Source organism: Lagenorhynchus albirostris, chromosome 11 (assembly GCF_949774975.1).
Source record: "Lagenorhynchus albirostris chromosome 11, mLagAlb1.1, whole genome shotgun sequence".
Classification (NCBI taxonomy): domain Eukaryota; kingdom Metazoa; phylum Chordata; class Mammalia; order Artiodactyla; family Delphinidae; genus Lagenorhynchus; species Lagenorhynchus albirostris.
In genome coordinates this window covers 75,756,777-75,783,104 of record NC_083105.1, presented here as the reverse complement: position 1 = coordinate 75,783,104, position 26,328 = coordinate 75,756,777, and the positions used below count along the sequence as shown (strand labels likewise).

The following is a 26,328-nucleotide window of genomic DNA, read 5'->3' as shown; positions in this document are numbered from 1 at the left end:
AAGCAGGCACTCAGTAAATGGCTAGTACTTTTATTACTTTATTATTATTTAGGTCTTGGTTTTCCTTGAGTCTGTGAGTCCCCATAATGAAATGTAATTTCCAGTAGATTGAGTAACACCTGTTTTCACCAAAATTTTAACTGAGTTCATTACTTTCTGTGCAACCCAGATTAGTTTTCTGCCTCTTTTTCTGTGCCGTATGTAGGTGTTCAATAGATTTATTTCATAAATGTATGAATGCATGAACGCGTAGATGAATTTTTAAATGCTTCTTTTTGAGAAGGTAGAACAAATGTGACACAGTACAACAGATAAGAAAATAATCCATGGAAAAAATGGCAAAGTCATGTATGTGCCCAGGGCCAGCCTAAGAAGAATTGCCTTTTTTTTTTTTAAAGGAAAAATGTGTTGAATAGCTTATTTTAATTATTTTGAAAAGTTAAGTACAGGGACTTCCCTGGTGGTCCAGTGGTTAAGACTTCGCCTTCCAGTGCAGGGGGTGTGGGTTCAATCCCTAGTCGGGGAGCTATGGTCCCACATGCCTCACAGCCAAAAAACCAAAACATAAAACAGAAGCAGTATTGTAACAAATTCAATGAAGACTTTAAAAAGTGGTCCATATCAAAAAAAGAAAAGTTAAGTACAAAAATTTGCTGATGATTTACATATTTAGGACCAATAAAATACTGTGAGATTAGCTGTACTAAAACAGAATGTTGAGCTACATTCACATTAAGTGACATTATATAGTCTAAATTTATGGAACACTTTTGAGATGGTGAGTGACCTTTGAGCAGAAAAAGACAGAAAGAGAAATGGCCTTTTCTACATTCTATCGTGCCTCTAAGTAAAATGCTTGGTAATCTAGCTACAAAGCTCTAGGTCATTTGGCTTTAGGCACCTACTGTGCTTTACTTTGTGAAGATCAGATTTTGCCATGGAGAGGATTTGTAAAAGTATCGCACATTCCAGTACCGTTGGCAACCACAGCTACCAAAAACTCCAATTTAAATTGATGAACCTAATATCAGATGATAGTATCATTTCCTTGTGGGTGTTCTGGGAAAAGGTGGGTAGGAAATGTATAAAAGTGAATACTTTATTGAGTGAAATAACAATTCATCATTTTGAAAACATAAAATACATTAAAGTTGTTATAGCATCATACATTAATGTTTCACTGTATTTTAGACATGGCCTACAATCAATGTTTTCTGCCCTTTGAAACAGAACCATGCTTGTGGTATGCATTAATCATATAAAAGATTAAACACTGGAAAGCAATTCAGCATTTAAAGACAATATGCTTTGATTTATTCAGTGGGTTCTCCTAAAAAGTTAATACCAAGAATTATTGCTTGTTAAATTGGAGTTACAAATTCTTTCAGAGTTACTTAGTATTTTCTTTAATATCAGTATCAAGGAAGGCAAAGCAAATTTACATATTTATTAGGAAATACAGGCACATAATCATAAAACAAGAAAACACAACATTTTTATAGACTTTATTTTTTAGAAGTGTTTTAATTTTACAGAAAAATTGAGGAGATAGTATAAAGTGTTTCCATATACACTATACCCATTTCCCTCTATGATGATCAACTTATATTAGTATGTTACATTGTTACAATCAATGAACAAATATTGATACATTATTGTTTGCTATAGTCCATACATTAGTCCAGTTCCTTAGTTTTTACCTAATGTCCTTTTTCTATTCCAGGATTTCATCCCAAGCATCACATTACATTTAGTTGCCATGTTTCCTTAGGCTCCTCTTGGGTTTGATAGCTTCTCAGATTTTCCTTGCATGACCTTGGCAATTTTGAGTAGTTAGGTTTGTGTAGGATGCCCACTACTAGAATTTGTTTGATGCGTTTTTCATGAATATTGGGATTATGAGTTTTGGGGAGGAAGACCACAAGAGTAGAAGGGTTATTTTGTCAGATCACGTCAAGTGTACAAACTATCAATGTGCATTATGAATGCTGAGGTCGACCTTGATCACCAGGCTGAGGTAGTGTTTTTCAGGTTTCTCCATTGTAAAATTACTGTTTTCCCTTCTCCATATTGTACTTTTTGGAAGGAAGTCAATATGCTCAGCCCACAACTAAGGAATAGAGAGTTATGCTTAAGATGGAGTACTACATAAACTATTTGGAATTCTTTTGCACTGGGGATTTATCTATTCTCCCGCATTTATTTATGTATCCAATTATTTATTTATATCAGAAGAACTCATGGATTTTTATTTTATACTTTGGGTTATAATCTAATTCTACGTTAGTTACTTTGTTCCTCAAATTGCTCTAGTCCTGACCCTTGTGAACTCTTTTCAGTTCAGTGGCTCGTGTGCCACTCTGAGGTATCCCCATCCTATATATTTTTTTGGAACTTCCTTACTTTCTGACACTATAAGATGGTCTTGTATATAAATCTTGTATATTTACTGCCCCAGTCCTAGAATCAGCTATTTCTTCAAGGATAACTAGGTCTTTTTAGTGGAGAACAGTATTAGACAGCAGGATCTGGGTGTGGGGTGTGCTAATTGCTGCCCGGATGTCATTACTTCTAGGTCTTCTCAGCTGACAGAGCAAAGAGATAATATATGTGTACATTACCCATGTATATGCACATATCTATAAGTATCTCTCTACATAACCATGTGTATTAAGGTAATGTGAAGCAATATTAAGCTAAACATGAATGTATATTGATGTTTCCAACTTTAATCTGTTACCACATAGATCATCTTAGCCTCATCTCTTGCTTATCTTTAAATTTCAACTCCAGCGAAACACTTGACTTTTAGAAGTATGAAAATCAAATTGTAACTACTTTGGGAAGCCACATCATCTAGCAGAATAATTCTTAAAGGGCAAGGTGTATATCATCAAATTTTAATTTACAGTCAGCAGTACTTTGTAACATCCATAGGCCTCCAGACCATAGGCCTCCAGGCCTCCAGACCATCTTCCAAGAAGATGAAGTAGCCCGTTTCTCCCAGGTTCTTCCACTTAAAACTAAAGCCCTGAACATAACAACAAACAAACATAGGAAGACACTGAAAGGTGGAAATGAGAAGGCAGGCTTAACTAGGAACTTTGGGACTTGAGGAATAACATGGTGGTGAGTCCCCTGTGTTTCCTGTTGCTTCCCATACATCCTGGAGAGGGTATTACAGGAACCCCCAATCAATAACCACCAACAGAACAACAGACAAAAAAGCTTCAAAAAAGAAAACACAAAACCCCCGTTCCCCCTAGCCAAGGTATGAGGAAAGGGGTTGCCAAAGACAGAAAACCATTTGGACAATAATATGCACACTACTCGAGCCAAGTGCCAGTGGAATATTGCACCCATCCCCTATGTCCTGTGGTTTCAGTTGGGCCAAGCTAGGATTTGATCTTCCACACCACCCCACTCCTGCCCTCCAGAAGAGGCAGTGCTCTGATTCGCCACCAGGGCTGTTTCAGTGTGGTGCAGTGGTGAGCTGAGCCTCCACCCCTTTGCATTAGCAAAGAGACTTTCAAAGGTGGTGCCTGACAGGCTAGTTAACACTGGGCTGCCCTCACACAGTCGTGGGGTCCAGTGGTGGGACCTAGCCTCCGTCTCTCCCTGACATCAATAAGAATAGGATGTTACAGGTTGGAGGAAGTAGGCACCCCACTAACCCCCAACACATGGTGCCAGTGAGACCCAATGGGGTGCTGAATCCCCATAACCGTCCTGAGGCAGTAAGACAGAACGAGATGGCACCAGCAGGGCTAGTTGGCAGTTCTCTTCCTCTTACCCTGGTGTCAGTGGGGCCAGCAGGTAGCTGACCCTCTACCCACACCCGGCATCAACAAGAAGGAATGAAGTGGGAGGAAGGACAGCAAACACTTCACTTCTCCCCTGCCCTGGTGTCAAGAAGTCTACTGGGGAGATGAACTTGCACTCCTACTAAAAGGCAACACAATGATATTAGTGTTCCCACTTTTGGGGGGAAGGTGTCAGAAGGGCCAATAGGATAGCTGAACTTCTACTTGATCTGTCTGCAGTGAGACAATGTAAGTGCCCACTTTTGCTGGGGTATTGACAGTAGGGCCCAATGGAAATCTGTACGTAACCCCCCACTCCTCATACTACACCTCCAATAGGATGACTTCCTCCTAAAAAGTAATAATAAAATTAAATGGGATACAGAGTCATGTAATAACTCACAATGTTTAGAATACAATTGAAAAATACTCATGGCACCAAGAACCAGGAAATCACAGAATAAATGAGAAAAGACAATAAACCTACACCAGCACTGAGAGAAAACATCTATTGAAATTATCAGACAAGGATTTTAAATAAGCTGTCACGTAAATGCTTCAATTAGCAATTATGTGTTCCTTGACAGAAATGGGAAACAGAAAATGTAAACAAAGAACTAGAAGTTATAAGAATAAAAACAAATGAGAACAGTAGAACTGAAAAATACAACAATCAAAAAACTTTGCTCAAGAGTAGAGTGGAGATTACAAAGCATAGAATCATGAACTTAGAAGAGATCAATACAACGTACCAAATGTACAGAGAAAAATAGACTGAGGGGTAGAGATGGGAGAAAGAACAGGATCTCAAGAACCTGTAAACAGTAACAAAAGCACTAACATTCATATCATCAAAGTTCCAGAATAAAAAAAGAGAGCAAGTGGGACTGACAAAGTATTCAAAGAAATAATGACTAAAAAGTTCCCAATTTTTTAGAAGACATAAGCACAAATTCAAGAATCTGAGCAAACCCAAAGAGGAAAAACACAAAGGTATCCTTGTCAAGACGCGTCATAATTAAACTTCTGAAAAGTAGAGACAAAAAAAATCTTGAAAGTGGACAGGCAGAAACAATGCATCACTTATTGAGAAACCAATTCCAATGACAGCGTATTTCTTGTCTAAAACTATGGAGTCAGAAGCATTGACATAACATTTTTCAAGTACTAAAAGAAAAGAACTCTCAGCCACAAATTCACACTTTTTATATCCACTTTCTTGTTTGACTATATTAATGGACTACTAACTCATCTTTCTATATCCGGGCCTGCCATCACACTTCTCCAAAAATCTAGTCACAGTATTTCCAGAGTGATCTTTCTGAAAAAGAAACAAATTTTTCTTATAAAAATACCTGATTGTGTTATGAAACTTTTCTCTCTTCTAAGTTACCAGGTAAAATCCTTCAATGGATTCCCATCTTTCTTGGAGTAAAATCTCACATCCAAACTCTCTTTGTCCTTTTGGGCTGCTGTAAGTTTATACGGCAGGTTGGGTGGCTCATAAACACCAGGAATTTTTTTTCTCACGGTTCCGGAGGCTGCAAGTTCAAGAATAGGGTGCCAGTATGGTCAGATGAGGGCCCTCTTCTGAATCACAGACTTCTCATTGTATCCTCACATGGCAGAAGAGCTTAGGGAGCTCTGTGGGGTCTCTTTTATAAGAGCACTAATACCATAATGATTTCCCAAAGGCCCCACCTACTAATACTATCAGCTACGGAAATTAAGATTTCAACGTATGAATTTGGAGGGGAACACAAAGACTAGACCGTAGCACTTACTATACATACATGGACCATGAATGATCTGGCTTCTACCACCCTCTCCATTGTCTTCTTTTCTTACACTCCAGCGAGCATTTCTCTTTTTTTTTTTTTTTTTTTTTTTGCGGTACGCGGGCCTCTCACTGTTGTGGCCTCTCCCGTTGCAGAGCGCAGGCTCAGTGTCCATGGCTCACGGGGCCTAGCCGCTCCGCGGCATGTGGGATCTTCCCGGACCGGGACACGAACCCATGTCCCCTGCATCGGCAGGCGGACTCTCAAACACTGTGCCACCAGGGAAGCCCCAGTGAGCATTTCTTATACTGATTATGAATGGAACTCCTTTCTGGACTGATCCTTAACCATTCATTTTCTGGCAACCATGAATTTATCTTCTCTTTTCCTCAAAACTTCACCCTTCCTTCATGTTACATATCCATTTCAATTGCCTTCTACAGGAAGCCCTACTGATATCGCCCATATACTACTGTCCACAGCATGAATTAAGGTCTTACCGTGTCTTCCTATAGCACTCTGTAATATCTTTTACGGTAACTATGGATCTTCTTATTTGAGTGTCACAGTACATTGAATTCTAGGTGGCTCTATAATGATTTTAGTAACAGTAACACTGGTGCCTAGTTTAACCCATGACATACTTTAGGTGTTCAATAAATGTTTGTTGAATGAGTGAATGAATGAATGGTCAATTTGAAATCTTAATCATGTTACTTTTCCAAAATCTGTTAAAAGATACCACAGTTTTCCAGAAGATTAGGGAGTTAGGACCTTAAACTTGATTTAACAGAGGAAATTTTTACTCATACATCATGCTTAAATACCTCAAAGTAAAACCATAAACCCAGGAATTTAAGGTTATCCATTTGGACTTTCAAGCCAATAATTAATATCTCCTGTCCCGACTGTATTAGATGGTTTCGATGCTCCACTCATATCTCCCCAGCACTCATCATTCCAGTATATGCTGATAGAATCATGCTGCCACCTGCAATTATCCACCTTAGGGCAGGCCAGAAGTGTACAGGAGTATCTGGGTGTAGCTTTCAACCAAGGACAGAGGGGACTGGAAGATACGTACTTCAAGTTTCTCACCGATTCTTGGGATAACTCTGAGACATGTTCTGTAGAGTTTCACAGAACTCCCCTGAAGTACTGGCAGCAGTTCCCTGCAGGAGTAATTTATTCGGTAATGCACCTCTGTTGGCTTCCTTCCATGCCTCCATTCTCAATTCCCACTCCACTTCTGAGTTTTCTGGAAGCACCTCCCAGATGAGCAGTTTGCATTCAAATTATTGCCTCAAGTTCTGCTTCTAGGGGAATTCAATTGATAGCCTCCTAACAACCCAGTGCTCCTTACAGAGCCGTCACTGGTACAAGTACCAAGGCACGGCACATTATGTATCACTCCTCCTAAATCCTAATATTTTTAAACAGATAGGAAAGAGCATGACCTTGAAGAGAAAAAGAGTTTATATGAGGATGGCCAATGGATAAAGGGAAGGAGAGACAGTGCCATTTGTTTTCCATTAATGATAGTGTGAAATTTATGGGCAGATGGTCTTACAGGTGTGACTATAATTTGAGGAGCCTGCTCCCTTGGTTACAGAAGACTGCTATTGTTATTATTATGGAACCACAACCTCATGACTTTATTGTTTCACTTGATGTAACCTTCCCCTTTACCCTTAAATCTTTCTACATCACTGAATTGCAGCCAATAGATTTATTTTCTCCCTATGGCTCCATCACAAAAAAAGACACACATGTGCACACGCACACGCACACACACACACACAGAGTTTTGTGTATGCCAGTGCTAGAAAAGACAAGCTCATGGTGCATGTATGCAATGGATATTGTACATTACAGGTCTCTGTGAAATAGTCTTCTGCAGGTTCCTATGTTTATTTTATGAATAATTAACTTCAGTAAAGTTAATTTCCTGATGATCTTGTTGAAGACTGAAGAAAGGAAGTAAATTGTAAGGAAAAAGACTTCGAAACTTGCCCTTCTTGCCCTCTTTTTGTGTCTTGATGAACAAAGGATAACTGGGCCTTTTTTGAAGTCTTTGCTTGAGTTGAAGACACAAAATGCAACCTGTACTCTTATCATAATATGTTCAGTTTATGAGTACACAAACTTATAAACCATGAATTTCCCTAAAGTTATTATACCATTTAGAAGATGTTTGCTTGGACGTTTACTTAAAACCAAACAATTGAGGTCTATACGTCCAAATAATTTCCTTCTCTCTTGCTGTCTCCATTTCAGTCTCCTGAGTTTCTGGGAAGGCCTGGTTTCCCCAAAGGAACGATTTCTGGTAGAAGTCTGAAGGTCTGACCCAAGAAAAACAAATCCAGTACAGCCAATGAATTGAGGACAAGAAGGTTTCCAATCAGGTAGGAACATTTAATCTCATACATTACGATCACCTTAAGTAAGGTGTGCTGATAGCTGGATATGATTTAACTGCTTGGAAAAAGATGCATATATATTATATAACCTACCCCACAAGGAAGCTGTTCTCAATTCCCTTAGAGGTTGTGGTGTTTATCAGAGAGTGCCTTGGGGGGAAATGAATACAATAACAGTATGATGCTTTTTTTTTTTTATTTTTAGCTCATTGTTGCCAAGTACCCTTGGTGATCTTGGTGCCTGTGGTTTAATCCCAGGAGGTTAGACATGTGGAACAGCACATTAACCCTCTTTAGTATTTTCTCCCAAGACAAATCATTTTTATAGGTTGTCTCCATGGTCTTCTAGTTGCTTATCAAAATTAAGCATCAAGTCTTCTAAGTGAGCAATAGCCCCAGTCAGTGTGAGGAAATCAGCTTGGTTCTTATTGGGGCACAGCTTCTTGGTCTTGGCACAAAGTGAGTTCACATAGGGAGTTAGAAGGAGGAGAATGGGGCATGCGAAAGGGGAGTTCTGTGTTCTCATTTACCTATGCATGTTGAAACTCCACTGACAGCTTTATTTTCATTAGCAATTTGTGATAAAAACTTAGGGTAAAGGGAATAATGAAGCTGACCCATTATATGGCAGGACAAAAGATAGTAGTAACATCCAAATCAGGGCCTATCCATCTCGTTTGCAGTTATATGCTGAGTGTTTAGCATAGCATTTGACCCCTCATCAGTATTCAATAAGAAGATGCGTGTTGAATGACTTAGGGATGAATTAATGAATGAAAAAAGTTAATATGGTAGAAAATGTGTTTTATCCTTGTATTTTCATGTGTTGACTTCTGTATTTCAAGACCCAGCACTGTAACTGACACACAGAGTATAAGCAATAAAATTTGTTGAAAGAATGAATGAGTCCCCATAATTCTAAGAATAATTTTAAGACCAACACAGACCCCATATCTGCCAAGGTCTATGACAGAAGTATCCAGAGGTGAAAGCCTGGATCTCAGCTAGTGGTAGAGCTGACAGAATTTATCTAGTTTTAATAATTTACAGCTCATCCCATTACATTTAGGCATAGTACCTACATGAGCCATACAATTAAATGTTGACTGAATAACAATGCACAACCTAGAAGTTGAGAATTATGTTTTATGTGGAGGACATACTGAGGACTTAAGTCAGGAGACAGCCTCTCAGATAGCTCTGAGGGACTGTTCTGAAGAGGTAAGGGAGGGCACAGGGTATTTAGGGGTTCTTGCAAAAAAAAAAAAACAGGTAGTTGGAACATCAAAAGATTACTGTTAATTAAAGAAACTAGACATCTTAAGTTAATAAATTTAGCACTTTTGTATATATGGTGAGATGCAAGAATCTGGTCTCATGGAAATCAGTCCCTTGATTTGCACTTCAATTATCTAGGGCCAGTATCCTGTTTTCTCCATCCTGAATCCCCTCAGGGTGCGGCTTTGGGTGTGGCTTCAGTGGCTGACGGCTTGATGGCTATAACATCCTGTGTTACCGATAAGGCTGGCTACATTCTTTCTCCACATAAATGACTTGAATATGGATAGTAAATCTGTGGATTTGCAAAATGTAATTCTTGGAGCATTTTTATAAGGACAAAGTTAAGGGCAATTTCAGAATCACTAGCGGCTAAAATTGCTATTTATACTTTTCCACTGGTAGGTAGTAATCTGCTGTTGCTGTCTTCAGTATTCCCAAGGGATAACAAAAGCCATTTAATTCAAGAAAGAAATGTAAAATTTAGCACAATGCAGCTTCCACAAAACCAAACACACACCCAACTCTCGCAGATATGAAGTAGTAATCTAAAATAGAATCCTGGAACTAATTGCAAAACAAGAGCAAATGTACTCATATTGGATAATTTTATTCTTTTATTAATGTTTGATTGATATATATATATATATTATTAAAGTTCAGAGTTGCTATATGGAGAAATAGCTTTGTACCAATATTGTCTTTGTATGTGTTTATCAATAATGTATGAGATTGCCTCCTATGCTCCTTTTCCTTTATTCTCCTGCAGGCAGTAGATGTAGTTATCAGTTGTTTTTAAAATTTCTAGGCAGCCAAAGGACTAGTATCACTTAAATAAAGACGGCAAATTGTCCCAAAGTAGGAACAATTTTCCTTCATTATGGAACATAAAGTCCTCATGTGAAAGGGGAAGAATTTCATAGCTAAAAGCTTTAAACTACAGAAGATTTATGAGTAACTATGTATGTTGTTTCAAAGTGGACTCTCTATAATTAATGTCTAGGGGTTATCTTTGGCATATAATGGATTTTGATTTTTCAAATATTATTAGATAATATAAAAAAGAATATATTTAATTGTATGTAAGTTATGAGAAATAATAAAAACTCCTGCAAACACACCACCAAAACTAAGAACTAGAATCAAAACTGCTGAGTCTTCTCTGTTCTCTACCCTGATCCCACCTTCCTGTTTTCACCAAAGAAATCACTCTGATCTTGGCTTTATGTTCAACATCCACATAATTTTTATCTGATTTTGCTTATTATTGAGATTTATAAAATTGATATCATACTTTAGTCTTCTGTGCTTGCTTTTTTTACTCAACATTATGCTTCTAAGATTCATCCACTTTGCTTTAACTAGTGTTCATTCATTTGTACTACTGTATAATATTTTATTGTATAAATACAAGAAAATGTGTTTATTATTCTATTAATGATATTTGGGTTGTTTTGGGCCTATTATGGACAGTACTTCCATGAACATTTATTTTAATGTGTCCTGGTACACATGTGCAAGATTTAACATAAGTAAAAGAGTAGACATACTAAGAGTAGAATTGCTGGGTTGTAGGGAATTCAAATAGTCAGCTTTAAAAAATAATGTTTTCCAAAGTTATGGAATCAATTTTCAGTCCTTTTGCTCTATAGCTTCACCAGTTAGAATGGCCAGTCTAGTCTTTTGTTCCCTGTTATTAGTCTGCTCAGGTTGTCCTAGCAAAATACGTCAGATTCAGTGGCTTAAAAAACAAGAGATGTATCTTCTCACAGTTCTGGAGGCTGGAAGTCCGGGATCAAGATGTTGGCAGTTTGGGGTCCTCCTGAGGCCTCTTTCCTTGACTTGCAGGTGACCACTGCTTTCTTGCTATGTCCTCACATGGCCTTTTCTCTGTGTGTGTACTTCCCTCGTATCTCTTCCTCTTCTTACAAGGACACCAGTCATATCAGTTAGGGCCCCACCATTATGACCTCATTTAACCATATTTATGTTTTCAAAGTCCCTGTCTCCAAACAGCCACATTGGGATATGGGGCATCAACCTACGAATTTTAGGGAACACAATTCAGTCCATAACAATTTTAATTTGTATTTCCCTAATTACCGATAGGTTGAGAATCCTTTCATTTGTTTAATAGTTGCCTATGTTTCCTATTCTGTGAAAGTTCAGAGAATATCTTTTGTCCATTTTTCTACTGTTTATCTTTTTCTTACTTATTTCTATTGTTCTTTAAATACAAGCAAATAATCCTTGGTCAGCTATATATGACACAAATAAGTTATTTCATGCCTTCTCACTTTTTTTATGTTGTCTTGTGATAAATAGCAGCTCTCAATTTTAATGAAATCAAATTTATCTTTTAGCTTAGTGTCTTTTTGTTCTACTTAAAATGTCCTTCCCTAGTTTAATGCTACCCAGATATAGTATATTTTCTACTGAAAGTTCTAGTGTATCTTTGTTTTATATTCGAGCTATTAATGCACTTACAATCGACTTGTCTGTATTACCCAATTTCTTTGTTTTCTTATGAATAATTAAGTTTTCCGGCACCATTTTGGAATGAATGGATTTTTTAGGTGTGTCTGAGCTGTTCTTGACCACTCAAATAAATTGCAGAATTGGCAACCCTGCAAAACCTCTATTAAGTATTTTTATTGTAATTGTATTGACTATATAAATTAAGTTGGGGAAAATTTACATCATTATGATGAGTCTTTTCTATCCATAAACAAGATGTATCTCTCCATTTATGTAAGACTTCTTTAATATCTTTCAATAAGGTTTTATTTTCTCCATAAATGTCTTGCACATTTTTATTTAGATTTATTCCTAGGTATTTTTTTTTCCATTTTAAATAATTTTTAAGCTCTCCCTTTGTTCCTGGATTATAGAAATCCAATAGATTTTTGCATCTTGAGCTTATATCTAGCCATCTTGCTAATATTGTTTTTTAGTAAGAGAGGATTTGCTTAGCAAAGAGGAATAAATGTAAAATTAAATAAAAATGTTATGGGTCAGCTCTGGTCAATAGGACTTTGCACGATAATGGAAATGTTCTTAGTGCTGTCAAAAACTATAGGTACCTCGTGTAAGTGGAATCTGCAGTATTTGTCCTTCTGTGTCTGGCTTATTGCACTAAACATCGTGTTTTCAAGGTTCATCCATGTTGTAGCACGTAACGAAATGCCATTTCTTTTTTGGCTTAGAAAATCCCATTGTGTGTATATAGACCATAGTTTGTTATTCAACGGTTGATTGACACTTGGTTTTTTTCCACCTTGTAGGTATTGTGAATCATGCTGCTATGATCATTGGTGTACGAATATTTGTTCAAATACCTGCTTTCAGTTCTGTTAGATGTGCAGTGTAGGTAGTAGCAGAGTTGTTGGATCATACGGTAGCTCTACGTTTAACTTGGCACTTTGAGAAAGTGCCAAACTGTTTTCTACAGTGTCATCTTGTTTTTAAACAATTATCACAAATTTTAAGCATATACAAAAGTATAAAAATACTGTGAGTGTTCCTTGTATACCCATGAACTCCTCCAGCTTTCTTATTTACCAACTGATGGCTGTCATGTTTTATCTATACCCCCACCTGTTTCACCCCATTCCATATTATCTTGAAGCAGCTCCGAGACAACATGTAATTACACCTGTACGTTTTTGGTACGTGCATTTAAAATATAGGACTTTTATTCCTTAATATCATTTTTTAATATTAAATACCCAGTGAGTGCTCAAATTTGCAGTTCTCTCCTAAACGTCATAAAAAATTGTTTATAAGAATTTTGAATTAGATCCAAATAAGGTCCACACTTTGCCATGGATTGTTAGGTCTCTGAAGTCTTGTTTAATCTATAGGTTCTCCCTCCATGTCTCTCTCACTTTTTTTTTCCTCCTTGAATTTTGTTTTTAAAGAAACCAGGTAATTTGTCCCATCTAGATGTCGATGATTACATTCCATGTGTTGGCAACATATTCTTCAATCCTTTTATTTCCTGTAAATTGGTAGTTGATCAGAATGAAGCTTGCATGGTTTGTTTTGGCAAGACAGTTTCATAGGTGATGATGTGTTCTTCCATGGAGACATATATAATTGTCTCTTTCTGTGGTATTAGCAGTCACTGATGATTCATACCTACATCCATTAATTCAGTTGAGGCTCCAAAGAATGGTGAATTCTGTTGTTCTTTTTTTCACTTATTAGCTGGGTATATTTGTACGAGGAGAAGATTCCCCTCATCAACTGTTTGGTTGCCCAGTTGTAGAGGCATGATTCTCTTCTTTTATTTAACAGTTTTCAAAATAATGAGTTGATTCACAGATATCCTCCAGTGGTGACCAGTTTTGTAAAATTTTATTTATTCCTATCACCGTGGACTCCGTTACAGTTATTATTCTAACTGAGGCCCTATCTTTGGCCAGTTGGAGCTTCTCAGTGACTCCTGAGTCCTTTTGACATGACATCAGTTGTTTCTAGACTTTTTCAGTGGTCAGAGCTAGGAACTATGTATGTTTGTTTTTCATATTTTTAAAATATGTCATAGGTTCCTACTGCTACTTTCCATTTAAATTCAGAACTAGAGAATTTTCACTTATCCTTTTCTGTCTTCTATTGATAGTCTACTTTCTCCCACCCCAAGAATACCAGTTCTCAACAATGCCTGAAATTGCCTCTATTTCCTAATTCGAATCCAAGTTCTTCTGACTCTATTCTACTCCTCTCCTTAAATCACAGCCGCTTTATGGCCCTTGAAATGTAAGATAGAACATAAATGTAGGTAGAACTGTTTATATCATTTTGAGTTACATGTGCATTCTTTCACATAGATTTGCTTTTCCTTTTGCATGCCTGGTAACTGTCCGTTCTGCAGTTTTAATGAAAATCAAGTGATAATTACTGGTTAAAGCAGCTTTGGAAAAAATGGCTCTCATCAGAATAACTGACATACAAAGTTTAATGTACTCTCCTGGTTTATATTCTGCCTTCTCTAATTAATTTTTTATTCTTTCCCTACAAAGGAAATAATACATATTTTCATGGTTTTGCCTTATAGGACTTACCAGAAACTATTCCTTATTTAAAAATTTGTACAATTGGGCATCAGGCCAGATGACGACACTAGTTTTAAATTCCAGTGTGCTGTTAATGGGTTTCTGAAAGAACATAAAGATAACGGTGAGTTGCTTTTGTTTTTGTTTTTCCTTTACCTGAACTTTGGTATGCATTTTGAGTGGAGTTGGGGATTTTTAACATTTTTAATAGTTCTGACATTAGTGTCAAGTTGTGTTTGGTAACATTAAGGTGGAAATGTCAGATGGTGCTAATAGAGTACGGTGTTTTTCCTGTTTATGGTCACAAGCAATTTAGTTTCGTTTGGAAAGTGATTTTTGTGAGAAATATGAACTGAGCTAGCTTACTTATCTCTTTTTTAAAAATTTGAATGGAAAATACATAAAAACATAAAAATGTTCTTTTGTCCTATTTATTGGTTGAGAGGTGGAAGAAAACGTTAAGACTCTCAGGTTCTTAGCATACATAAAAGAGAAAACAAAAAGCAAAGGTTCGGAGTGAGACAGATCCCTAGAAGCAAAACAAAACAGAGTGGACCAGAAGAGCGGCTTCCTCATCATATATGTGTTTAAGGTATTTTTGCTGCTTTTACACTTCGGGTGCAAGTAAGGAAGAACACTACCACCTCTTATTCTTATCTTCAGACAGGAAGAACTTAAAAGGCTGGTGTTTTCTTGTTTCCACTTTAAGATCTACTCTGTTGATAGTAGGTCTTAATAGCGTGTGAATTTTAAGGATCCACTTGCCTTTTTCTAGCATCTAACTATCAGAAGGAACATGGTGTTTGCCATGTTTTAAGACTGAGGAATCTTTTGTCTTTGGAACACCACTGACGCCCATGTGAAAGTGTTCATTTTGTCCTCTTTCTAAATTTAGCCTGAGGAGTGTGCACTTTATTAAATAAACGTAACAGACAGTAAATATTCCTTGTATATATAAAATGATGCACGTATATACATAAAACAGGGAGTAGGGGAGAAGGAATAGATAGAGATGGAGGTGGGAAGATAGGGGATAGGAGGCGAGAGAGAGAGGGAGAGACGGGAATTTCAAGATAAATTTTCATTCTATAACCTGGTTGCTTAATGCAGGTACTAGCTCTTAAATATCTTAAGCCCTATCCACAGATCTTCTGTGTACTTTAGCTTTAAAACTTGAGAGGCTTGGCCTGTCCTGTGATAACCAGGGTGTCTAGAAAGGAGGCAAATTATCTGATTTGTTTAAACTGTAGTCACAGAAATGTTACCTCTTAAGATGTTAGGGCGCAGCTGCCGGCCTACTCACTTCCTCCAGGCTCCTTTGTGTGTGTTCTGTCTGTTCCGCGTGGGCTAGAAGATCCTTACAAGTGCATGAGAACACGTTTGTAAACCTTGATTGTTCACATGTTATACCAAGTGTAGTCCATTGCATATGCTGACTCCTCTGTGGGTCTTCTGCATGCAGTGGGCTAACTTCACCATGCTGTCTGCCATTGCAGTCTCAGGACCTTAGTTATGATCCATTGGTGACTTTCCTCTGCTGTAAGGCCCTCCCACAGGTGCCAGGCTCACTGATAATGAGGAGGAGACTGTACTATGCACTCCCTAGAATTGGTAGAGACTCAGAAAATAAATTGTTTCAGAAAACACCGAGAGCCTTATAGGTTTGTTGTTAGGGCACGGGGATACAGAGGTGAGTAGAAGTCTTTGTTCAGTAGCAACTTACAGTTATCTAGGAAGAGAAACATGTAGTGAGTATAAGTGGGTTAATTATGATAAAAGAATCAAGTGCAGCAGGAATATAGAGGAGAAATTGAGGAAGGCCTGACTGAGGAGACAGCGTTTGAGCTGGGCTTGGGGGAAGAGGATTTTGCCGGAATGAGGAAAGGACAGCCCAGGTATTGGGGACAGGTACAGAAGGCACAGGGCTTGAACTTGTGCTCTGGAGGGGCAGCCTCTGGTGTGACTAGAGGGTAGTGTGAAAGGGCAAAGAAGTCATACATTGATTTTCAGCAAATATTTGTATAACACCTTCTAAGTTGAAGGCACTGTTCTAGGAAGTAGGAAGAGAACAAAGTTCTTGCCCTTACGTACTTTCCATTCTAGTGGGGGAGAGAGATGAATAAATAAGTCAATATATGGAGTGTCAAGCGGTGGTAAATGCTTTGGAGAATAACAAAAGAAGATGAAGAGGTGAGGGAATGTGGTAGGTGATCAGGGAAGTCCCCTCTATTAAGATGTCGATTGAGCAGAGCCTTGAAGTGAGAAACAAGCCATTGGCTATCTGGGAGAGTGGAGATGGGGTGGGAGGGTGTGTTCTGGGAGAGTGGAGATGGGGTGGGAGGGTGTGTTCTGGGAGAGTGGAGATGGGGTGGGAGGGTGTGTTCTGAAGCAGAAGGAATAGTAGGTGCAAAGTCCCTGAGGCACGACTGTGCTTGGCATGTTTGAGGACTAGTAAGGAAGCCAGTGTGGCTGGACAGGGGAAAGTGAGTGAGGGCAGGGCAGTAGAGAATGAGATCAGGGGAGGCTGGCAGAGCAAAGGAGGGAGGTGGATGATGTAGGTCCTTGTAAGTCATAGTTTGAACATATAATTCAGTTGGAGAGACAGACTGATATTTGTTTATAAAGAGTTCTCAATGCTATGCTAACAACCTGGGCTGTATTCTGTGCTAAGTGAAGATGTTCAAGCAACAGAGCAATCCAGCCAAATTTATATTTTAGAAAGATAACAGCGTCACTATCCAAGACACATTGTAGACTATGTATATAGTATGTGTATAGTGTGCTGCTCTTCTATAAACTACAGGATACCTGTTACGTACAAATACTTACATACAAGATACAAGTGTGAATGTAAGCACTTGGGAAATATCTGGAAGAACCACACAAGGAACTGGGAGAGTCGGACAACTTTCCATGTCCCGTATGATTGGAATTCTGCAGGGTACACACACGAACTAATGGACGTGTGCTACCAGCCTCCGGCTAAGGAGGGAAATTGCAGGCATCAGAATCCTCTTTACTAATCAAGCGCGTTAATCCGCCTGCGTGGTGACAGTCATCTCGACACGCGGTGGCGCATGCGCGGTAGAAGGAGGTCCGCGAGCTGCGTGGGCTTGTGCCTAGGCGCCTGTGGTTCGTGGCCTTGTGCTGGCACCGGGGATGCCGGGTTGGCGACTTTGGCACTCCTGGGGTTGGGTGGGCGGTATCTTGGGGGTGACGTGAGCCAGTTCGTCGGCCAGAGGAAGGGCGGAAAGCACATCCCGGAAAGGTAATACGCCTTGGCCCCTGGGCGTTGCCGGTGGAGCTCAGAGCCCCTGGGCCTGGGCTTCGTCTCTTGTGCTGTCGCCTGTCACAGTGGCCCCCGCGCGCTGGCCCGTCCGCGCTGTGCTAGGGGGTACTGGTCGTCTCGCGGCTCAGTTCACAGTAGCTGAAAGGGACAGTGTGTGATGTTCTGATTTCTCCCCATCGTTTTAAAAGGGAGGCTCTGGCCATTGCTCCTCGGGTAAAATGCAGGGGGACTGCTTTTTAAGATGGGACTGTCAGTGTTGGGGACCCTCCTTAATTACCAGGATGGAATCCCCTTCAGTTCCTCAAGCTGTGTTGTTTAGGCACAGAAAATGTGAGTAATAGTCACTGGAACTAAGTTTGAGTGAAAAAACGCACCGGTACCGCCGAATTTTCCATCGAAACAGTTGATCTGTGTTGTCTCTTGGAATTATAAAGGGCGTACTGTTGCTTCCTAACCGGTGTCCTTTGAGAGCTCTACCTCTGTACGTTCAAAGGATTAATTTTGAGGCTTTGCTCATACGTGTAGTAAACCCTTTAATTCCCTAAGACCTTCCTTTCCTCCATCTCATACCCCGTTAAGCCCGCTTCAGTTTATCTCCTGAATTTCTTCTGAATCTGTCAACTCTTCCTCAACATCCTAATACTGAACTTGCCTGTCTGTTGCAATTAGGTCCTAACTAGTGTCCATGTATCTTGTTTCCTTTCAATCCGTTCTTCACACAAGAAACCTTAAAAGCAAGTTGGGACATTGCTTATAAACATGGCTCAAAAACATTGTTTCGAGAATAGAAAACAAACTGTTGGCCTTTAACACTCTGCGTGGTCTAGAATCCTGTCTGCTTCTCTGCTACGTGGACTCCAGCTTGGTGCCTCTCCAACTTTAATATGGGTATGCCTCTCTTATGGATCTTGTTAAATGCAGGCTGTAATTCAGTAGTTCTGGGTGGGGCCTGGATTCTGTGCTTCTAACGAGCTCCTAGGTCACGGTGACCCTGAGAGCAAGGGTCCAGCTCCTGCCTTTCTCCCTTCTTTCTGGAAGAGCAGGACGTCTGCCCCCCCGGGAGGAGAAAACATCCGCAACATGACTACTAGTAACCAGCTTCCCTCACAGGCAAGGGACCTTTACCACTGCTCCCTACCATTTTGTCTGAGGCGCAGCAAGCCAAAACACTGACATGCTGAGGTTTGCAGCAAAGAGGAGGTTTATTCACAAGGCAGCCAAGCGAGGAAGTGACGTGACAATAGGTCTCAAATCCGCCTCCCCAAAGGCAAGGGGCTTGGGGTATCTATGGGATAAAGAATAAAGAAGCAGGGCAGTATGAGGCATGGGGAGCATGAGGAAAGGTGATTGGAAAAAGGTGTGCTCATCATTGTTCTGAGCTGGCTTAACTAGGCTACGGGGCTCAGCACATTCTCAGGCTGTAGTTTTCGGCCCTCTGATGGCAGGAGGTCAAAAGGCACTGGCCCAGGTGGAAGATAGGTGGTCCTCTCCAGTCTTAACCAGCTCAGCCTAACTAGACACAGCTGATTCCAAATTCCTGGACAATACCCGGGGCAAACATCTTATTGCTTATGCTACATGCTATTTGGAGGACGTGCAAGTGTTCAAGCTACCTTGAGGAGTGAAGACAGGATTTGACTAATCCTTACACATGGTTTCACCTCCAGATGAGCAGAAGAGGCCTGTAGGCTGAATCTGGCTCCTGGCACCTGGAATTGGAGGCAGATGGTTTAAAAACAAGCTCTCCCACCCTCTGTGTTATCTTATGTAGATAGACTATTGAACCTTCCTGTGCCTGTTTCTCCACCAGCAGCATGGGGACACTCAGAGTCCCTGTCTTGGGGGCTGTTATGGGGGTTCAGTGAGATATAGATGCATGCACAGGCACACGGGAGACACCCAGTGTGTGTTAGCTTCGTGCTTACTTTTATTAGGAGACCAGTATTGTTAGAAGATTTCTGGTTTGGACAACAAATTAGGTAGGTGGTCATTACTATAGTTTATGCAACAGCAGTTCGCATTACCATTTGCAAAAAAGCAGTTGGTTGTCCAATGGGGATTATAAACATCCATTTACCATGAGCTACTGAACAGATACTTTACACAGTAACTACTTCACGTACTATTTAAGATCAGTTCTCTTATGTTGTCTTAAGCAGTTGTTAACCCCCAATTTCGTGAATAGTACCAAGTAAGTCACTTGAACATCAGCTAGAGCAATCTGTTTCACTTAGCAAGCCTAAAGCTATAGTTCAACAATTTTATTTACTGTTCTGTGACAAAAATTACTCTCAACAGCTATGCCCTGGATAAGTAATCAGCTAAAGCTAGTTTGACTGACCAAATCTGATTTACTGAGTTAATAAGCCAGTTGATTTAGAAAGGTCTAATGCATATTTCTCATGCATTCGGCATTAAACTGTTTCCCGTGCCTAAAATGTCTTTTTTCCCATTCGTACATATCCAGATTCCTACTTCTGTGCCGTAGGGCTTGGCTGAACTACACCTGCCTATAGTGAAACTTTTCTCACCTGCACAATTGGAGATAATTTTAGTCTCCTCAAGACTCCCACGGGGTTACCTCTGTTGTGACACTTGACGATTTGGTGGCATATTTTATTTTATTTTATTTTATTTTATTTTAAATAGCCTTCCGTTACTCCGTGCACATCAAACAGTAAATGCTTTCTCCTAGTAAAGGTGCATAACAATTTTCTGAACTCTTCTGCTCTGGGCAAGATTCATAAATACACCAGGCAAACATAGTGAAAGAGGAGACAGTACTTGTGTTATATTCAGTTGGGTCTTGATACCTAAGTGTGACTCTTAACCAAGGATTATGCAGTAATTAAGGACACAGGTTAAAGTTGTTTAGAGTGTGTCCTAAAGTCTCACTGGCAGAATTTAAATCTCTACTCTGGAAATTGTAGACCTGAGACAAATTACTTCCCTAAACTTCATTTCCTACATCTGAGAAAGATAATTGTATCTACCTTGTAGTAGACTGAATAATACCGTTGCCCCCAAATGTCCACCTTCTAATCCCCAGAACCTGTGAATGTCACCTTAAATGGCAGAAGGGACTTTGCCAATGGGATGAAAGTAAGGGTTTTGAGATGGGGAGATTCTTCTGGACTACCTGGATGGACCCAGATGTAACCACTGGTGTTCTCGTAAGAGAGAGGCAGAGGGAGTTTTTACTCCAAAGAGAATGTGATGATGAAGTTGGGGTTGGATTGATGTGGCCAGAAGTCAAGGAATGCTGTCAAGGAAACAGATTCTCCCTTAGAGCCTCTAGAAGGTGGATGGACGGCCTTGTCAACTCCTGGTTCCAGCCCAGGGAAACTGGTTTTGGACCTCTGTCTTCCAGAACCATAAGAGAATGAGTGTGTTTTGTTTTACGCAAGCTCATTGGTAGTAATTTGTTACAGCAGCCATAGGGAACTAATGCGTACCTCATAGGAACTATTTCTCCAATTAAAATGTGTGACTGGAAACACACTTGGTGGCATGTCTGACACACGGTAGGTATGCTACTGTGGGTAGTTCTTGGAAACTAAAGCCTTGGTTTTTGAGGAATCATCAAAACCAGTACAATGGTTGCCATGTTTCTCCTTGTTCATCCTGGTGACAAACCTGTAGAGAGAGCTCCATCCTTTCCCACAGGACACCCACCCCTAGTACTTACAGGGAAGAGGTTATGTCTCACTTCAGGCACCTTCCTCTTTTCCTTTCTACTTTTTTTTTTTCATTAATCTTCATCCAACTGGCCTTTCTAAGTTAAAAAAAAAAAAAACAAGACAAAACCATTTCTCAATGGATTCAGATACTACCCCAAGTTAATATTCCAACCATGTTCTTGTTCTTCTGGGTCTCATCACCAGAAATTTCTGAGCTGAAATCCTCTCTAGTTTCTAGGATCAGTCACTTTCTAATTTCTCCCTTCTCAAGTTCAGAGTCTTGTCAGTTTAGTCCCTTCCCTAACCACAACACCTATTACGGTGACACAGCAAAGTGATGAAAGTCTCGATGGTCTGGTTTTCATCCTGGGTTTCTGCCCGCTACTTACTGTGTGGCATTAGACAAGCTATTCAACCCCTCTGGGCCTCAGTTTCCCCCAAAAAAGGTGAATATTATGAACATTACCTACCTATAGGGTTGCCATTATGAGGATTAAGTGAGTTAATATTTGCTAAGCACTTAGAATATTACTTGTTATAGTCTAAGCACTACAGTTGTGCTTGCTAATAATAATAAATGCAATTCCAAGTGTATAACTTACTCAACTTTCTGTCATAACTTTGAAGTGTTGGTCTATCTGTTGGCCAGCGTTGCAGGTAAATGAGTCGAGGCATGGGCTGAGGCATTGCTACCAGTGAGTGGTATGTTCCCAGAACTAGGAACAGCCGTGTGAAATAGGTAGTGGTTCTACTTGGAGACGGGGCAGACTGGAAAATGACAGCCCTGGGAAGGAGGTGTGGTGTCCATAGGTTTGGTGTCAGAGCTGCTGCCTGCTGAAGCACCGATGCCGCCCTAAGCGTAAATGGGGGGGGGGGGGCTGGGGAAAACAGGGGCAGAATGGAAAGGGAAAACAGGGGAAGAACGGAGAAAGATAGCCTAGGGAGGAGGTGTGGTGTCCATAGCTTCGGGGTCAGAGGTGCTGCCTGCTGCAGCACCGATGACACCTGAAGCCGTAAATGGGGTGCTGGGGAAAAGGGGGGCAGAATGGAAAGGGAAAACAGGGGCAGAACGGAAAACGAAAGCCTGGGAAGGTGGTGTGGTGTCCATAGCTTCGGGGTCAGAGGTGCTGCCTGCTGCAGCACCGATGACACCCGAAGCCGTGAATGGGGTGCTGGGGAAAAGGGGGGCAGAATGGAAAGGGACAACAGGGGCAGAACGGAAAACAATAGCCTGGGAAGGAGGTGTGGTGTCCATAGCTTCGGGGTCAGAGGTGCTGCCTGCTGCAGCACCGATGACACCCGAAGCCGTAAATGGGGTGCTGGGGAAAAGAGGGGCAGAATGGAAAGGGGCAGAACGGAAAACGATAGCCTGGGAAGGAGGTGTGGTGTCCATAGCTTCGGGGTCAGAGGTGCTGCCTGCTGCAGCACCGATGACACCCGAAGCCATAAATGGGGTGCTGGGGAAAAGAGGGGCAGAATGGAAAGGGAAAACAGGGGCAGAACGGAAAACGATAGCCTGGGAAGGAGGTGTGGTGTCCATAGCTTCGGGGTAAGAGGTACTGCCTGCTGCAGCACCGATGACACCCGAAGCCGTAAATGGGGTGCTGGGGAAAAGAGGGGCAGAATGGAAAGGGATAACAGGGGCAGAACGGAAAACCATAGCCTGGGAAGGAGGTGTGGTGTCCATAGCTTCGGGGTCAGAGGTGCTGCCTGCTGCAGCACCGATGACACCCGAAGCCGTAAATGGGGTGCTGGGGAAAAGAGGGGCAGAATGGAAAGGGAAAACAGGGGCAGAACGGAAAACGATAGCCTGGGAAGGAGGTGTGGTGTCCATAGCTTTGGGGTGAGATGGGCTGCCTGCGTGATCTGAGAAAAGCGAGTGAAAGTGGGAGAGCTTCTCCCTAGCTGCTAACTCTTCTCAAGGTCTAGCACGCACTGAACACTGGCCGGCTCAGCCTGGGTGTTGACATTGCATTGTACGTGTCATAGAGCAAGGGCGGGCGGGCCAGGGGGTGGGCTGGAGGCCCCACACAAGCCCAGCCCCTGGAGAAACCCAGCCCGAGGGCAAAGAGCCCGACCCCTTCTGGACTTTCTAGCGGCTGGGACTTGTCGCTGTGGGTGGCAGGTGTTTGGCACCAGATGGGCCACCATGCGGAGACTGTTGGGGACTGTGGAAGCCGCCTCCTCCAGAGCTCACCCTGCCTGGGCACCGGCTCTGCAGACCCCTCAGCCCTGGGTATGTATCGGCCAGCCCTTCCCCGCAACGGGGCCCAGAGGCCAGAGCCTGCCCAGAGCTGAGTGGAGGAGGCACCCAGAGCTTGCCAGGCTGTGGCCCGCCTCCTCCGTGGACCTCCCCAGCTTGTCCGTGAGCCCTGGAGACAGGAGCGCCTTCTCCAGGGCTGCTGAGCTGCCAGCATCACCATGAGCCAGGCGGTGAAGGTTTCTGAGCAGGGGATGCAGAGCCCTGATGCGACTGGATGCTGCACCCCACGATGTCCCTTCCTGGCAGGTAGGTTCTTTCTTCACTTGTTTTTCGAAATTTGGTAAAAGAACATTTAAACCTTCAACTGTTCTTCAGGGTATACAGATGGTAATGGCTTAGCCGGGATTCGAAGCAAGCCTGTGTGATTCCAGAGCTCGTGCTCTGGACTCTGGTGCCTCCTTGTCATATATGCTTCATGTGTTACTTTTTCTTTTTTTTCTTGAAGTTCTTATGATACTTAGCCCTAAGTGCCATACCTGTAATGAACACATACACTGCCCTGTAGGAGGTGTTCTTTTGTTCAACGCGTGAATTGGTCATCCACCACACTGGGTTCTAATCTCAGAAGATAGGTCAGGGACCACCAGTTGTCAGCATAGCACCATCCCACATTTCTAATTGAGGCTTGCAGCCTAGATTTTTCCCTTTGGTCTAGTTTGAAGGATCCAGGTATGTAAAGCTTATATTCTAGATAAATCAGGGGCTATCCTGAAAGGAATTCATCAATGAATTATTCTGTATGGATTAGAAGCCAGTTTCTCTGGCCTTCCTGGAGTATATCCAGTAAGGCATCTCATTCATGTCTAGAAAGCAAATATATCATTTATTGCAACTTCAGCATGGAGCGATGTATTGGTTTAAAATAAAGTACGATCAACACAATTTGGTCATTGTGAGTATGCCGGCTGGGTCCACTCTTTACTACACATATGTAACTCTAGAGCTTCTTACGCCCCATAGAGGAGACATACTCTTGTGTGTCTAGGACAAGGGAAACATGTGTTGTTATTCAGGAGCTGGAAGCTACAGCATGACAGGAAAGAACTGAAAAATCCTGGTCTTGGTCTACACATCACTTTACCTTGTTCGAATCTTGTTTCTTTGGCTTGCTTCATTGGAGTGTTTTCTCTCTCCTGGGACTGACATTGTGTGTTATATATCAGGCATGTAACATGTAGAAGTTTCAGAACCCAGAATCATATAGATCAGTAAAAATTGATATATTTTTGTTTATTTAAAATCACACTGGGCATAATTCATATATTCCAAAAGTAGTTTGACCCTCTGCTCATGAGATTCTTTTTATGGTATGTCAAAGCAAATTTGGACTTCCATCCCCAGTAAACTTTGAGGTTGGAGGACACAAAAGCTTTTGCTCAGACCTAAATTCTGTCTGAAAAAAAAGGGTAACTATTATAAACCCTTTCTAACCTCTCCAGGAGCAGAAATGATTTACAGCTATGGCATTGAACCCTAATTTCTTGATCTCATTTGAGAAGAGTTCAGTAAGAAACAATGTCTTGATTTTTGTTTGTTGGTTCCCTGTTTTCTTGTCTTGCTTACCAACAATCCACTGTAATACATGAGTGAGTATGGCAGCAGGCTGAGTGTTCCCTGGAGCTCATTAAGTGAACGTTTTTTCCTAAAATGACTTTTGTCTCCTTGTTTTCAGCCCCTCTTCTTTCCTCTGTCCTTTACTATAACCAGGGCTCAGCAAAAGCTGACTGGCTTTGTGCAGACCCTACTTAGGGTAGTCTTTTCTTCATTATTTTATTCATGGCCCCTCCATTTCATTGTTTGCCTTCTCGAAATGTGTTGAAATCTTTCTGTGGTTGATGACTTCCACAATGTCTTGGCTTTTATTGGTTGATTAATTTTGGTATTTCTACAGTTTTATTTAAACATGGTTTCAGGAGGACCAGAAAGTAAATATATTTCCTAGTCTGCCATCTTGAGCTGAAAATCCCTGTGGATTTTAGCATCCAATGTTCCCATGGGTAAAAAAACCCAACCTTGGCATTAATAGATGTACACTCAAGATTTCAGCTTTTCTTGAGCAATCACTAAGGATTTAATATGCGGTCACTTCTAATGGGAAAATAATAACTATCTCATGGCGTTGATTTGAGGATTAACTTAGATAATGGACAAGAAAATGCTTTGTAAGGTTTTAAAATCTATAAAAAACGTTTTTTGTTATTATTTGATTTGTTGCTATTTCTGACAGTTGTTTGTGACCTTGCTTATGTGAGAAAATGCCTTCTGGTTTATTGTTTTGAAAGCCAGATTATATTTTTCAGTAGCTCAATGGAAATGGCATCATTTGTGAAGTTGAAGGGTGAAGGCATAAATGTTTCTTGACATTTGAATCAACTATTGGTCTTCTGGGGCTTGTCCTTATTCTCCTGCAGTCTCTAATCAACATGGCATCCAGAGAGATCCTGTTAAAACATAAGTCAGATCATGTCACTCAAGTCTCTTCAATGGCTTCTTCACAGGAAAAGCAAAGTCCTCAAAGTGCCTCCACAGCCCTAGAAATCTGGGCCTCTGTTTCCTCTCTGACTGTTTCCTTCTCCTCTCCACTTTGCTCCCTCTGTTTTCCACACACTGACATCCTTTCTGCTCCTTGGATACTCCAAGCCCACTCTTGCCTCATTGCCTTTCCATCTGACTGTTCCCTCTGCTTGTACTATTCACTTCCCAGATATGCACCTTGCTCCCTCTCACAACCTTAGGTTCCCTCTTAAATTTTATCTTCCC

General features: G+C 40.9%; 1 long non-coding RNA gene across 2 annotated transcripts in view; it reads left to right on the top strand.

The window, feature by feature from the left end:
• The window catches only part of LOC132529053 (uncharacterized), a 32,484-nt gene extending 8,680 nt beyond the window's left edge, over window positions 1–23,804 (top strand). The window contains exons 2-5 of one of the 2 annotated variants that reach the window (XR_009543365.1): window positions 7,859–7,986; window positions 11,052–11,127; window positions 14,339–14,460; window positions 23,402–23,804. This is a non-coding gene — a long non-coding RNA (uncharacterized LOC132529053). The remainder of the gene's footprint in view (window positions 1–7,858; window positions 7,987–11,051; window positions 11,128–14,338; window positions 14,461–23,401) is intronic. The other variant, XR_009543364.1, reaches the window with a different exon arrangement.
• The last annotated feature ends 2,524 nt before the right edge of the window (window positions 23,805–26,328 follow it).